Source organism: Suricata suricatta, chromosome 15, assembly GCF_006229205.1.
Source record: "Suricata suricatta isolate VVHF042 chromosome 15, meerkat_22Aug2017_6uvM2_HiC, whole genome shotgun sequence".
NCBI lineage: Eukaryota > Metazoa > Chordata > Mammalia > Carnivora > Herpestidae > Suricata > Suricata suricatta.
In genome coordinates, this window is record NC_043714.1 from 18,179,900 (window position 1) to 18,194,367 (window position 14,468).

The 14,468-nt window shown below is 37.4% G+C and overlaps 1 pseudogene; it reads left to right on the forward strand.

The window, feature by feature from the left end:
* Positions 1 to 11,172: 11,172 nt before the first annotated feature.
* On the forward strand, positions 11,173 to 11,272 carry LOC115279553 (annotated as a pseudogene).
* Positions 11,273 to 14,468: the final 3,196 nt, after the last annotated feature.

The following is a 14,468-nucleotide window of genomic DNA, read 5'->3' on the forward strand; positions in this document are numbered from 1 at the left end:
TTGGTGGAAATACACAGCACCACTTAGGAAGTTGTCCTGCCAAAAAATTAATTCCGAATCTGATCAAGACATCAGATGGCCTACCAGCCTACATGAAATATTGGAGACAAAGGAATATTTTTAATGACATTCTGAAGATTCAGAAAACACCACTCAGGCAATGATATACCCTAAAACAGTGCCTCTCAACATGTGGTCTCCAAAGCAAAAGGTTTGGGAATTTTTACCAATCCATAATGAGATAAGGGTCTCGTGTCAGACTGTAAATCAATTATATCACTAGGCACACTCTTCAGTTCAGCTGAAGGAAGCTGTGTGTCATTGTGATCCTGAGTCAATCTCCTTATCTCACACAGGCCAGCACTAGCTCAAAAATGACCTGGTCTCTTTTAAAATGTATTAAAACAGGGGAAATAAAACTCATAGATTAAAAAAGATGTAATAGTGATATCAACTAATTGCAATATGTTAAGTGTATTTTTAGGCTGACTTAAATTATAATGAACATGTATAAGGAAAGGAAGAAAATGTGAACACTAATAATATTAATGAATAAGGGCATTGTGGCTATAGTTAATATTTGGAGACACATTTTGGAATATTATGAATGAAACAAAATTATGTCTAGAATTTACTTCACAATAATATGGAAGGATGTGGGAAGTGGTTTTATGTAAAAGGTGTACAAGTAACAGGATCATGTGTTGAAGTTAAGCTGGATGGTAGATACATGTACTTTCTTTACATTATTTTCTCTACTTTTATATGTTAAAATTTCCCAAAATAAAAGATTAGGAACATACTTATAGTTTTCCTTGCCAAAAAATTTCTTTTTCTAACATTGAAATTTAGCTGCTGTATAAGGACATACATGGAATGTTCCTATAACCCACTATTCTGGGTTGTCTTGTGTCCCTCAAAAACATATGTAAAAGCCTTACCCTGGTACTTGTACTATGACCTTATCTGGAGTTTTGAAGGTGTAATTAAGTGAAGATGAAGTCATTAGGGTGGGCCCTCATCCAATATGGCCAGAGTCCTTATAAGTAGAGGGAAACTTGGATACAGAGAATAACAGGTAGAAGACCACATGGAGACGGAGGCAGAGATTGGAGTGATGCATCCATAAGCCAAGAACACCAAGGACTCCTGGCGATCACCATGAGCGAGGAGACAGACATGGCACAGGTTCTCCCACAGAGCGCTCAGAAGAAACCAGTCCTGTTGACACTTTGCTTTCAGACCTCTGTCCTCCAGAACTCTGAGGCAATAATCTTTTATTGTTGGAAGCCAATCAGGCAATAGCGCTTTGTTACAGCATCCCCCCAAAACCGAATACAGCCTCTGAGCTTGATAAGACTGGTGCCTATGTGTCTGTATGTTGGGGGAAATGAGGCAGGAAGAGGGTGGTTCACTGTGTTTTTACAAAAGCCTTTTTTATCAAAAATAACGTCATCTTCTACATTTGACTGATTCTTGACTTTTTTATTTTCAGATTTGTGACTCTGTCTTCTCCTTTTAGTCACAAAGTTTAAGAAGAGACAGCTACCGCACTTACTTAAGAAGCAGGAAAAAAAAAATCCCAAACTTTTAGAAATGGGCAGTTTTCTTGCAAAATAAACCATAACTATGCAAAGCACACCAAAACAACTGGTCATTAGAAATGAAAATCTGATTCCTTGGTGAACTTTTAAAAATGTGGTCAGCTAATTATATGGGCATCCTCTGGGCCAATGTTTTCTAGTCCTGTGTTCTACCAGGCACGTGTAGATGGCCAACTTTTGAAAAACATTGTCATGAAATTCGATTTGTTTGTGCATGCAGATCCATCCAGACCTTTTAAAAACCTCATTCCTTACTACAATTGGGAGGACAAAAGAAGAAAAGGAAGAGAAAGAGGAACAGGGGTCGAGAAAAGAAAAAGAAGACAAATTAAAAGAGAAAAGCTCATAATGGGCTGCAAACACACGAGTCCTTTTCTCTGCTTGGCCTCCTATACAGTTAATACTGGTTTGCTTTGTGGAGAATAGATTTGATGTCTTATGTCTGCAGTATATTCGCTGGAGGGACTAGCGAGTTACTTCTGTGACCCAGCAAGGACCTAAGTAAAACAGATCTTGTGCCTTTACAGTATGATAGTGCGGGAGACAGAAAATCAGTCCTGAGGAAACAAGAACTCCAAGTTTCCTAGAAGAGGATCCCAGGGAATTAAATTCAACCCCAAATAAGTTTATCTCGCTGTTCACAGCCATAAGTTTTGCTGGCAGTTCTTAACTCTTGGCACCACTCAATGTTCCGTCAGTGGTGAGACAACTCATTGTTTTCCTTTCAACGCCTTCTCGGAGTGCAATGTATGGTGCTTTCTGCTGCCTTCCAGCAGCGGCTGTCATGCTCCACAGGAAGTCTTCCAAGTTCTTCAGAGCTACACCAGGGAAATAAACCGACGAATGGAAACACGTTGTCAACCCCGGCCACCTAGGTGCCCCTTAAGCTCTTTAATATCAGAGGCCTGATGTTCAATCCAACCGTATTCTGAGGTATCCTGAGGATATAGAGTATCCGCCACCATTCTTTCAAGGGCAGGTTGGGAGTGAGAGGGGAGTACATTTAACAAAAGAGGGGAGAAAAGCATTTTGATTTAGATGATGTTCTTTCTTAAAGAACCAGGAGATATTTTAGCTCAAACAATTTCCAAAATTTCAAGCTGAGGGATAAAATTTGACACAACAGTATGATCCATGTTTATGACTCCAGTTTCATGCTTTGTCAAGTCAACCTTAGAGAAAAGATTATGAGAAGTCATGAAAAAGAAGGGAATTGAATGACCCAAAAACTAAAGTAGAAAGAGACCAAGGGAGGATATAGAAAGAAGTGGAGAACAAAGGAGAAAATTATCAGCTCAGTAAACTTTGAGATTACGTGTTGGTTGATTTATTCGTGTTACCTAGAGTGATCTGATCATTGGCGATGTTAATTAGCTTGTTAGCCATTGCTCACAACTTTTACTTCTTAAACTTAAACCTAGGGTCCTCAGCTCTGAGTACGCATTGTAGCCATATGGAGGCTACAATGTATAGATACTTTTGCTTAATATGGGTGCAGACCTTGAATGTGCTTTTTAAAAGTTCCTCAGATAAATGTAATTACAGTCACGGTTGAAGAAGGTGCCATGAAGCTTCTGTGACTGACAAAGTCAGAGCACCTCCTCCAAAATAAGGAATGAACAGCACTCCCGGAACTGTGGGACCCACCCTTATTTTAGACCCGTGGCTCTCAAAATAAGATGTGCATCAATAGCCCTATGGCATGTTTTTTTAAATTTTTACAAATTTTTATGTTTATTTACTTTGAGAGAAAGAGCACAAGCGGGATAGGGGCAGAGAGAGGAGAGAGAGAGAGAGAGAGAGAGAGAGAGAGAGAGAGAGAGAGAGAGAGAACCCCAAGAAGGCTCTGCATTGTCAGCGCAGAGCCTGATGTAGGGCTTGAACTCATGAACTGTGAGATCATGTCCTGAGCTGAAACCAAGAGTCAGATGTTTAACTGACTGAGCCACCCAGGTGCCCCAAAGATTAATTTCTGATCCCATATTAGTGATTCTGATTCTGATTCAGTAGATTTTGAGGGTTTGCCTGATTACTCATGTTTTGAAAAACCTTCATGGATAGCTCTGAAGTAAAACAAACACATGAAACCACTGACTTTGATATTCATTCAGACACTGAGTCAGGAAAGTCTCAGAAAAAGAGATGGTTTTACCAAACCTAGAGGTTGCCAATGCTGCCGTGACAGAGTAACACAACTGAAAGATCAGAGTTGTGTTGTTTCACAGTTCTGGCTGCTAAATGTCCAAGATCAAGGTGTCAGCCTGAATGGTTCCTTTTGAGGGTGGTGAGGGACAATTCGGTCCCTGCTCTTCCCCTGGCTGCTGGAGCTTTGCTCCTAATCTCTGGCATTCCTTGGCCTGTACATCTCTGCCTTCAGGTTCTCATGGCATTTGCCCTGTGTACTCCTCAGTGCCCAAATTTCCACCAATTATATTGGATTAGGACCGATCTCAATGATCTCATTTAATTCATTATCTCCATAAAGACCTTTCCAAATAAGGTCACATTCTGGGACACTACTGGTGGTCAGGACTTCCACATGAATTTTGGGAAGACGCAATTCAACGGGTAACATCAGATGTCTCCTTTTCTCCCTCCAAAAATATTTTGGCATGGATAATACCTGCACTGCCAATTCTCAAGGAATTAGAATTCAACAAAATACAAGTAATGTTAATTGTCCTGAACCCAACCTAACTCTTATTTGTAATCTTAAAGGCTTTAGAAATTGGATTCTCTAGTTCATCTATCAACCATTCTAATCAGACAAAACTGTAGTTAAGACATTTTACAATTGTCTCCCTGTTTGCAAACATCAGCGGGGACTTTATAACATGCTAAATTTTAAGAATGCATGGGCTCGGAGACATTTTAAAACTAAAATGGTAGTGATTAAACAGTGGTTTCTTACACAAAAAATATCAAGCTTTTCTCTAATGAAAATGTTTCTACTGCCCATGAGTCATTTCCCAGGTTTGAGATAAATTTTGTAGGGAAGTCCTTACTCCTGAGGATAACAAATATTCTTTGAGATTCTTCAGTTAACAAGCCCATTTTGGCTCATATTCTTTTTACCCCCTCGCCCCGTTTTTTCTTACAGCTGACTATCCTCGGACACATATGGCTGAGACAGTGAGATTTGACCTAGAGTCAGCAAACCACCTAGCTAATTAAATTGATCCTTTAAAATAAAATATGAAACATTCTCTTTTCCACCCTACACTGTCTAATTAGAATTTCTATTTTTTTGTAAAAACAAAAAAACAAAAACCTGAGAACTTTTCAACTGGTCTAACTGGCATAAAGTCTGAATAAAATTTTTCAAAACTGTTTCAATATATTCATGTTTCATGATTTTTGAAGGGAAAATCGGAAAATTACACCACCTCAACACAGGAGAATCTAATGATAGCATGTTTGAATGCAGACAAATTAAATTTTAGAATTCAACAAATGAAGAAAGCCTCAAAGCGTTTTTATTTTATTTTGGATCTCAAAGAGAAGAGCCAAGGGAGAAGTAATGGATGAGATTAAGTTAAGAACTAGTTTCATGGCAATTTCACCAAGAACTGTCATTGTCTGCTCAGGGGGAAAAGGATGTCAGAGCAAGAGACCTTAAAAAAGAAGAAATAAACAGACTTGAGCCCAAACACTAAGCTGTGGGATTTGGGTTTGTTCTGAGTTTTCACAATTTCTCTTTGGGGACTTTGCTTTAAGACAGAGTTCTGTCTTAAGCATTCTGCCTCCCTGAAGTGATTCCAGGGAGCAAGGAGTATGTGTGCATGCATGTGTGTGCACGTGTGTGTGGTGTGTGTCAGTGTGATTTTTGGACTGTGTGAATGTTGCCTTTTCTCTGATATACAAAAGCAGCATAGTTTATATGCACATACTTTCTACCTAGAGAGAAATGAACCCAGAATTGAGGGGACGTTTTGGCTGAGAGTCTCAGTTGGGATGTGGAAAGCAAACAGAATAAGGTTAGTTGAAGGTTAAGCTGCGTTGTATTGATGTAGTAATGTTGTCTTTAGAACAAATTAGCTCACTGGGACTCGGTGACACCCTGGAGTATTAAACCCTTCTTTACGAACAGAACATGTGCAGGTTGTTTCTAGCTTGAAAAATGCCAGTGAAAAATTACACAAAGATCAAGCTTGAAAAATGTTTACTTTGCAGAAAATCATTTAAAAATGGAATCTCAATTTTGTTGGCAGCTCAGTTTTTTAAAAGGGCTATTTATTCTAGACTCCTGCAGCATATGGTTTATTGCAATTTATATGGTGTATTGGCACTCAGGAGCTTGAGCACCTTAGGGACTGTTTGTTTTTATTTTTTATAAAGGTGGTTGGGCTGAAATTCAGTGTGAATCACATAAGAGAGATTTAGAAGTACGTGAAGATATATGTTTCCCCTGTGACATCGAACAGCACATCTGGAAGGGGTCCTATATAAATAAATACTTGAAAAGACCATCGTTTTAACAGATATCAATAAGAAATAGAACTGTGTTCTTCCTTAATTTGAGAAGGAAAGACAGTTTGTATATATATACTAAAAAGAACACTGTCTTCTCATGCAAATTTCTGGAAGCTCCATGAATGTGGAAATAGTCCTATTAGGAATGATTCTTTCACATTGATTCACTGATTCATCTGCCTGTTCCTGAATATCAGCCTATCACAGCTGCTATTGAGCCAGGCTCAACGGATCTAAAACAGTAAAACAAATTCCTTGCTCTAAAATGTTTCTTAGGTTAGTCGTCATTTTAAAAATGGGACTTCCATGTGTGTCAACTGATGCCCGCCCCCCAAATAATTATATGTATTAGGACTCTATCTAATCTTGTGAAGAATTTCTCTTTCACATTATTTAAAAAATTTTAAATTTACTCCCCACACAGCTCTGTTGCCAGAAACACATCTATGTTACTTGGTAATCCCTAAAATGTGCTTCTTACTTTGTTACAAATAGCAAATATTCATTGGATAAAATATATTTCATTTCCAGTTTGAATCAAAGAATCTTCCAGTTTTATTCCTTCTTAATTCTTTTCTTTCTTTCCTTATTTTTTTCAAGATTACTTTTTTTCCAAAGAGCAAGTTTAGTTCATGGCACAATGAAGAGGACAATGCAGAGATGTCCTGCACAGCCTCCCCTGCTATCAGCACCCTTCCCCAGAGCGACACAGGTCTTTCCACGGATGAACCGACGTGGACACATCATAATTAACGCAAGTCCAAGGGCGCCTGGGTGGCTCAGTCAGTTGAGTGTCCAGCTTCGGCTCAGGTCATGATCTCACGGTCATGGGTTTGAGCCCTGCGTCAGGCTCTGTGCTGACAGCTAGCTCAGAGCCTGCAGCCTGCTTCAGATTTTGTATCTCCCTCTCTCTCTGACTCTCCTCTGTGCGCGCTGTCTCTCTGTCTCTCAAAAATCAATAAAACAAAACATAAAAAAATTTTTTTTAAGTCCATCATTTACTTTAGGTTTCACTCTCGGTATTGTACATTTTATGTTCGGACAAATGCATAATGACATTCTTTCATCATTTTGATATCAGAGAGACTATCTTTGCTGCCCTAAAAATCTGTGCTCTGCCTATGCATCTCTCCCCCAAGTCCCGCCCCTGGCAACCACTAGTTTTTCTATTGCGTCCATAGTTTTGCCTTTTCCAGAATGTCATATAGTTGGAATCATAAGGTAGGTAGCCTTTCCAGGTTAGCTTCTGTCAGTTAGCAATACATTTTAAGGCTCCTCTGTGTCCTTTCATGGATTTATAGCTCATTTCTTTTTAGCGCTGTAAAATATTCCATTTTCTGGATGTTTATCAATCCACTTACTGAAAGACATCGTGTTTGCTTCCAACTTCCGGCAGTTATAAATAAAGCTATATGAACACCCATGTGCAGGTTTTTGTGTGGACATAAGTCATCTTCTCTGAGTAAACATCAAGGAGTCCAAGTGCTGGATCATATGATAAAAGTGTATTTAGTTTTGTAGGAAACTGTCAAATTGTCTTCCTAAGTGGCTGCACCATTTTGCACTTCCACTAGCGGAAAACGGAGAGTTCCTGTTCCTCCACGCACAGCACGCATGGTTGTCTGGGTGTCAGGGTCCCACCTTTGGCCGTTCTAACAGGTGTGCATTGATAGCTCACTGGAGTTTCAATGTTCATTTTCCTGATGGTGCACAATGTGGAGCATCCTCCTTAATGTTTTAATAAGTATGAACATATGGTTTTGGTTTTTGTTTAGACACACCTCAGGTTTGTTGTTATTATTCTTGTCACTGCTATTTATGTATGTATGTGTTTATTTATTTATGAATGTTTATTTTTAAGAGAGAGAGCACAAGCAAGGGAGAGGCAGAGAGAGAGGGGAGACCGAGGATCCCAAGTAGGCTACATGCTAACAGCAGAGAGCCTGATGTGCACTGGAGCTCACAAAGTGAGCTTATGACCTGGTTCAGTCAGATGCTGAACCAACTAAACCACCGAGGGGCCACACTATTTTCTTTTTAAATCAACAAAATATTGGGCTTTCAGAACAGTAAAAATTCAGATGTATTTTTTAAGGCATGATATTCAAGACTTCCCAATATGTAATTTCTCTAGTCTGCCAAAGAATGTTTGAAAGTACATAGCACCTTCATAAAGTATGCAAACAAGGAGCTGATATTGAAGAAACTGGATAGTAACTTTCTTTCCTTCAAAAATATTACATTAGGGGTTCCTGGGTGGCTCAGGGAGTTAAGCGTCCGGCCTCAACTCAGGTCATGATCTCACAGTCTGTGGGCTTGAGCCCCACATCAGGCTCTGTGCTGACAGCTCAGAGCCTGGAGCCTGCCTCAGATTCTGTGTCTCCCTCTCTCTCTGACCTTCCCCTGCTCACCCTGTCTCTCTCTGTCTCTCAAAAATAAATAAAAGACATAAAAAAAACAAACAAACAAAAAACCCCAAAAATATTACATTAAAAGTTATATTAAATACATTGGATATATAGCCAGATAATCAACCTATCATTATAGTGTTAGTGACTGAATACTAGTAGATAATCTATTTTTCAGTACCTGTTATGGGTTCTTTTCTAATTGTGGTTATGTTTGAGAATGCTAGAGTGAAGCCTTTTACTATAAACTTATTGTTTTTCATATTTTTTCAATAAAATTAATAAAGTTGGATCTATTATTCTTGACATTTGATAAGTGAGCTTATTAAAGGGGAGATTCTTCTCTAACAAGCAATATATCTTGCTTGGTAGACCTGCATCGTTCTAAGGTACTTTTCAAAAGAAAGAACTCAAATTTTACAACTCTATTATGAGGAGAAGCGAGGTTGATGCCTAAAGTATATTTTGCTGATTTTATCATACACTTCCTAATAAAAACACTTTCTCCAGAAACTTGAATATAATCTAATAATTTAACATATAGTATCCCACTTGACACATTTCTGGGTTTTTAAAAAATTTATATTTGTTTAAATGATATTTTGTGTTTTTCCACAAGTTTGGTCATTAAAGAATCTAATGATCTACTTTGTTATTGTAATTGCATATGAAAAACTGATTTACTGTAACTTTTAGATACAAAGACTGAATTTAATTGAATCATTTCAGAGAAGTGTTTTTCTAATTAATTAGGGTAATTTATGATGCATGCTTGGCACCATGTACGGCACAAAGTAAATAATGCTAGTTACTATTACAAATAAAAATGGTCCAACATGCTTCAAATTTATAGACATTATCATTAAGAATCAAAAAAGAAAGTAAAGGGAATTTTTGGAGATAGTATTTACATTATGTAAGTGCCTGTGCTGATGTATTCAATATTATCTTTATTTACTCTTAATCCCAACCCTCTGAGATAATTGCATTAGCCAAGATAAGAAGGATGAAGTGTCTAGCCCTCGCCACAGCCAGTGGCTTAATGTACTGCATTATTTCCTTCTCACTCACCTCACTCAGACATCCTGAGAAGCGGCTCTTCCCGGACAGTGCTCCATCCTCTTCTGGGGCTTCAGTGCTGACACTGGTCCTCTGTTTCTGGGGGGCAGTTAGAGAAGAGAAGGCTAGATCTAAAGAAAAGATCAAACTTGAAGTCAAGATTTAAACAATAATGCCTGACTCTCTCACCCAGCTCTTTTTTAAACTGTACTATCTATTCTTCCCCACATCCCTATCATTTCACATGATGCATTTGAATTATTCATTCAACATATTATCTCCCCATTGGTTCACACAATATGTTAGCTGAATGAGTTGAATATTTAATTTACTAACATAAGGAGTCACTACTCACCTATAGGTATTACTCAGAAAAATAAGAATCTAAAACAGAATCTCAGTCCATGGGCAACTTCCTCCAAATTAGTTTTATTCTATGGTTCTATAAATTTAGTGTCATAATATAATGTAATTATGCTAAGATTTATTTATTATTTGAAATTAGGATTACTGTGTTTCCGATGAAAGTGAAAATATAACAAAACATTGGGTTATACTCTATTTTGTGCTTTTCCTTTTTTAATGTTTATTTTTTTTTGAGAGAGAGAGAGAGAGAGAGAGAGAGAGAGAGAGAGAGAGGAGAGACAGAGACAGAGACAGAGAATCCCAAGCAAGCTCCATGCTCTATTTGGTGCTTTTCTAATGAAGTGAAAAACTGAAAACTAGCCTTCATTTAGGTTTAATTATTTCTTATCAAACTTCTCTTTTGGCACCTAGGAAAAGATATAAATGGCAAGATTTCAGATTCTTTATGGTAACTGTAAAATCCTGAAACTTCTTCTTTGAAAACAGTGGAATTGATACAGTAGGGTATTAGATACAAAGTAGAGAAGAGAGATTGGACAGAAGTGAAAAATTGACATTATAAATTTATGAATTATTTACAAAATCAGGATTCAGGCTCTGTGAGCCCACAAGTAGGTTTGGAATAAAAAGCATAACCAGAGAACATCAAGGCTCATTGTGCAGATACATGTCCTCTAAATTAACCCTACTTTAAATAAATGCTAACATTTAAAGAATATTTGGAACCCCGGGTTCTCCTATCTATTGGGCCTATGCTCTAAAATGTCTGAAAGAAATTTACTCGGACTCTAATTCTGCTGCATTTTTCAATTATCAAAGCAAAGTTGTGAGATCTCCAAAATGTCTTTCTTGCTCACTCATCAAGACCGAGCTTGTTTTTCACTGCAGGTATTTTAATTTTTACATTGCAAATAGCCTGCTTTTAAAACTGTTGATATTTTTTGACATTGGTTTCAAATTGTTCTAAATGATCTGTGAAACAAAAGCAAAGCTTGGACAGCTGCATACCCCTCATAGGACAAAATTGGATACAAGAATAAATATTTAGAGCCAGTTCTGTTTTTGAGAGTGTATTCCCATACAGAATGTGTTTCACAGAACTCAAGTTAACGAGGAGAGAATTATACAAAGTAGCAGACAAAAGAGTTTAATTATCAAGTGAATATGAGAATTCTAAAATCACTGAGGTAAGGCAGAGAACAATAAACAAAGTAGCAAGTTTTATACTTTCATTTCTTAGGTTTTTAGTTACAGTTAGTAAAGCTCATTTTGGCAGCACATAAAGTTGGAAAGACGCAGAGAAGATGGGCTTGGCCCCTGTACAGTGATGACACTCAAATTGGTGAAGTGTTCTGTATTTACTGACAGTTAGCTACATACTTTTCAGGTTATATCTATAATATATGCACACATTACACACTTCATGATTTCTTTATATATTTTTTTGCAAAACACAGCCTATTCCAACAGGACATGGTAGAGTATTTGTCACAGAGAGAGAGCAGACAAATCTTAGTTGATTTTTGTTAAGCTCTTTGCATGAATTGTCCATACTCATCAGCCTAGGAGTGCATGTTACTAGTACTTCTATTTTAAGGGAGGAAATGAAAGATTAAAAAACCTAGGGACACCTAGGTGGCTCGGTTGGTTAAGCGATTGACTTTGGCTCAGGTCATGATGTCAGCGTTCGTGGGTTCAAGCCCCACGTCAGGCTCTGTGCCGACAGCTCAGAGCCTGGAGCTTGCTTTGGACTCTGTGTCTCCCTCTCTCTCTGCCCCTCCCTTGCTTGCTCTCTGTCTCAAAAATAAATAAACATTTTAAAAAAGTAAAAATAAAAATAAAGATTAAAAAACCTAAACAATTTATAATGAAGCATAATTGACATAAAATTTCATCAATATTTAAATATTTAAATTTAAATAATTAAAAATTTTTTCCAATGATCAGTCGAGTTACCATCTGTCACCATATAAAATTATTATAATATTATTGACTATGTTCCCTGTGTTATATTTTACAGTGCCATGACTTATTTACTTTATAGTTGGAAGTTTTTTCTTCATTCATTCACTCCTATTAGGGCCAAGAATTCATTTAAAGTCTTAGGAGGTCAGGTCTCTTTTCATTAGCTTTTCTCTACCTACTAGCATCTTTATCTGACTCTCTTCCCTCCAGTACAGGCACAGTCCATTTTTGAGCAAAATTTATTCCTGGGAAAGGATATATACAAACTTTAAAAACTGGCATAAATGTTTACGGGCCATATATGTGCCTGTTTCAGTCATGATTATGTCTTAATAGGAAATTAAAAATGTGTAAGTGCCCTGTGAAATAATTAAAGTATAGGGTTTTTATTAGCATCCAACAAGTAGAAGGCTCAAATTGCAAATAGGGGTTGCTTGGATTCTAATAAATTCTTCTTGAGAAATAGTATGTCCCAGGTTTTAATGATCCTTCAGATTAAAGGTAGACATTCTCATAATCTTAGTTCAGCTAATGATATATGAAATCACTTCCTGTTATAGCAACCATTTCCATAAATGCCAGTATTTATGTTTCCAGTATTAAAAAAATCGCAACCTTCTTCGTCTCAATGTCCGCAAACTTAGTACCAGGTTGCCAGCTGAAACACGAAATAGTACCTGGCCACCTACCTTTATTCACAGACCAATAACATCTAGAGCCTTAAAAATGCCATCACCTTGTTTGACTGCACTGAACTGTGAAACCTGGAAGGATGTAGAAACCAGAGCAGGCTGCTAAAATGAAGTCATCTTGCTAAAGGGACAATTTGTAATGGGGCATTGTGCTGACAGCTCTGCAAGTCTATAGTCTACAGTGGGTGTGGATGTGTGCGCTCAAAATAGACCTTGTGTGTGACAAAAACAGCATTATACTCGACCGTTGAGGGAACTTGATGGATATTGCTTCTCCCAACTCTGGAAAATTAAAATTGAGGCCCCATGGAAAGGTCTGTTCATGGTGCAGTCTCCGGTTTCTTAAAGAAATCATGGTGTGTATAGAAAGAATGGTCTACACATGCTTGCTGAACACGAAGAATTATCTGTCTTTATATTCCAAATTTTAAAAAGTTATTATAATATTTGTCTCCTGGTGATTAAAAGGTTTATCTCAGTTTAAACTAAACCATATTTCATAATGCATGGCTTATGGTGAAAAAATTAAAATGATATTAAATAGCATTGACCCAAAAGTCTGGGTGGAACTGTTTATCTAGAACCTGATATTCTGTTGACAGAAATAGCATAGGATATTGAGTCGTTTCAGGAGACACGAAGGTTTCTATTTTTTTAATGTGTACTTTATGCTCTTACGTGTAATGTATACGATCAACATAAGGAGATTTTCACTCTGATAGTTTTAATTGTCAAACAGAAATATGCATGTACCAAAAAAATCTTTCATTTTCAAGTATTTGTTTATTGTAGATTCCCAGCTGCCTCAAAAATTACTCTTGCTCCATGTTAACTTATGGATCAGATAATTCTTCTCTCCTAGTAGAAGCAGAATTTATTTCCTCTGTCCTGACAGACTTCAGCAGCCATCTTGGGTGGATGAAAATCAGAGAATGAGAACCATAGTCCTAGCTCTGCCAGGTTTGTTCATCCCTCTAGGTGGGTTTTCCCATTTGGAAGATGAAGGACTTCTAGTCCATATTAATAGTTAATATTTGCTGAGAATGTGCTTTGTGTCAGGCACAATAGCTCTACAAGGTCACTCTTGATATTAATCCCATTTTATGGGTGATGAAAATTGAAACACACAAAGATAAAATAATCTTTGTAAATAACTAGAAAAAAAGCCTGAATTTGAACCAAGGCTCCACGACCCATTGAAAATTACAACTCATTCTGCCTTCCCAAAGTGTTTTTGAGCTATGGACAAAATAAATGATTCTATATCTTGCCTTGTTATAGTTTTCATTTAAATCTCTGTGCTTGAATTAGGATTATGTCTTCCCACATATTTTTTTAAAAAGTTTTAATGTTTATTTACTTATTTTGAGAGAGAGAGAGAGAGAGAGAGAGAGAGAGAGAGAGAGAGAGAGAGAGAGAGAACCCCTAGCAGGCTCCATGCTAAGCATGGGGCCCCATCCAGGGTTCAAGCGCACAAACTGTGAGACCATGACCTGAACCAACTGAGCCGCTCAGGTGCCCCTCCCATATTTTTTATAGTAAACAGTCTGTTAAAGAGCTGGCATGTAAGTGGCATCATATCAAGCACTGTGATGTCAAATTAAAGACAGCTTCTTTTTCTATTCTTTTGAAAAGGAAGAACTGGCCTCCTTCCTATACTTACAACTAAGCAAAGAGAAAGGACCTAATAGTCATAAAAAAGAAAATGTCTGAAAGAAAATGAAAAACCAAGATGGCCTATTTCCACATCCAAGTAGCAGGCTTATTAGAAAATAAATCACGTTCTTTCAATTTGCCTAGTCCAGCATTGGGAGATACAAAAGTCAAACTTCCTGGCCATTTTTAAAGTTATATTGAAGAGAAGCAAATTCTAGTTGAATATATATGGATAGATATAGTTA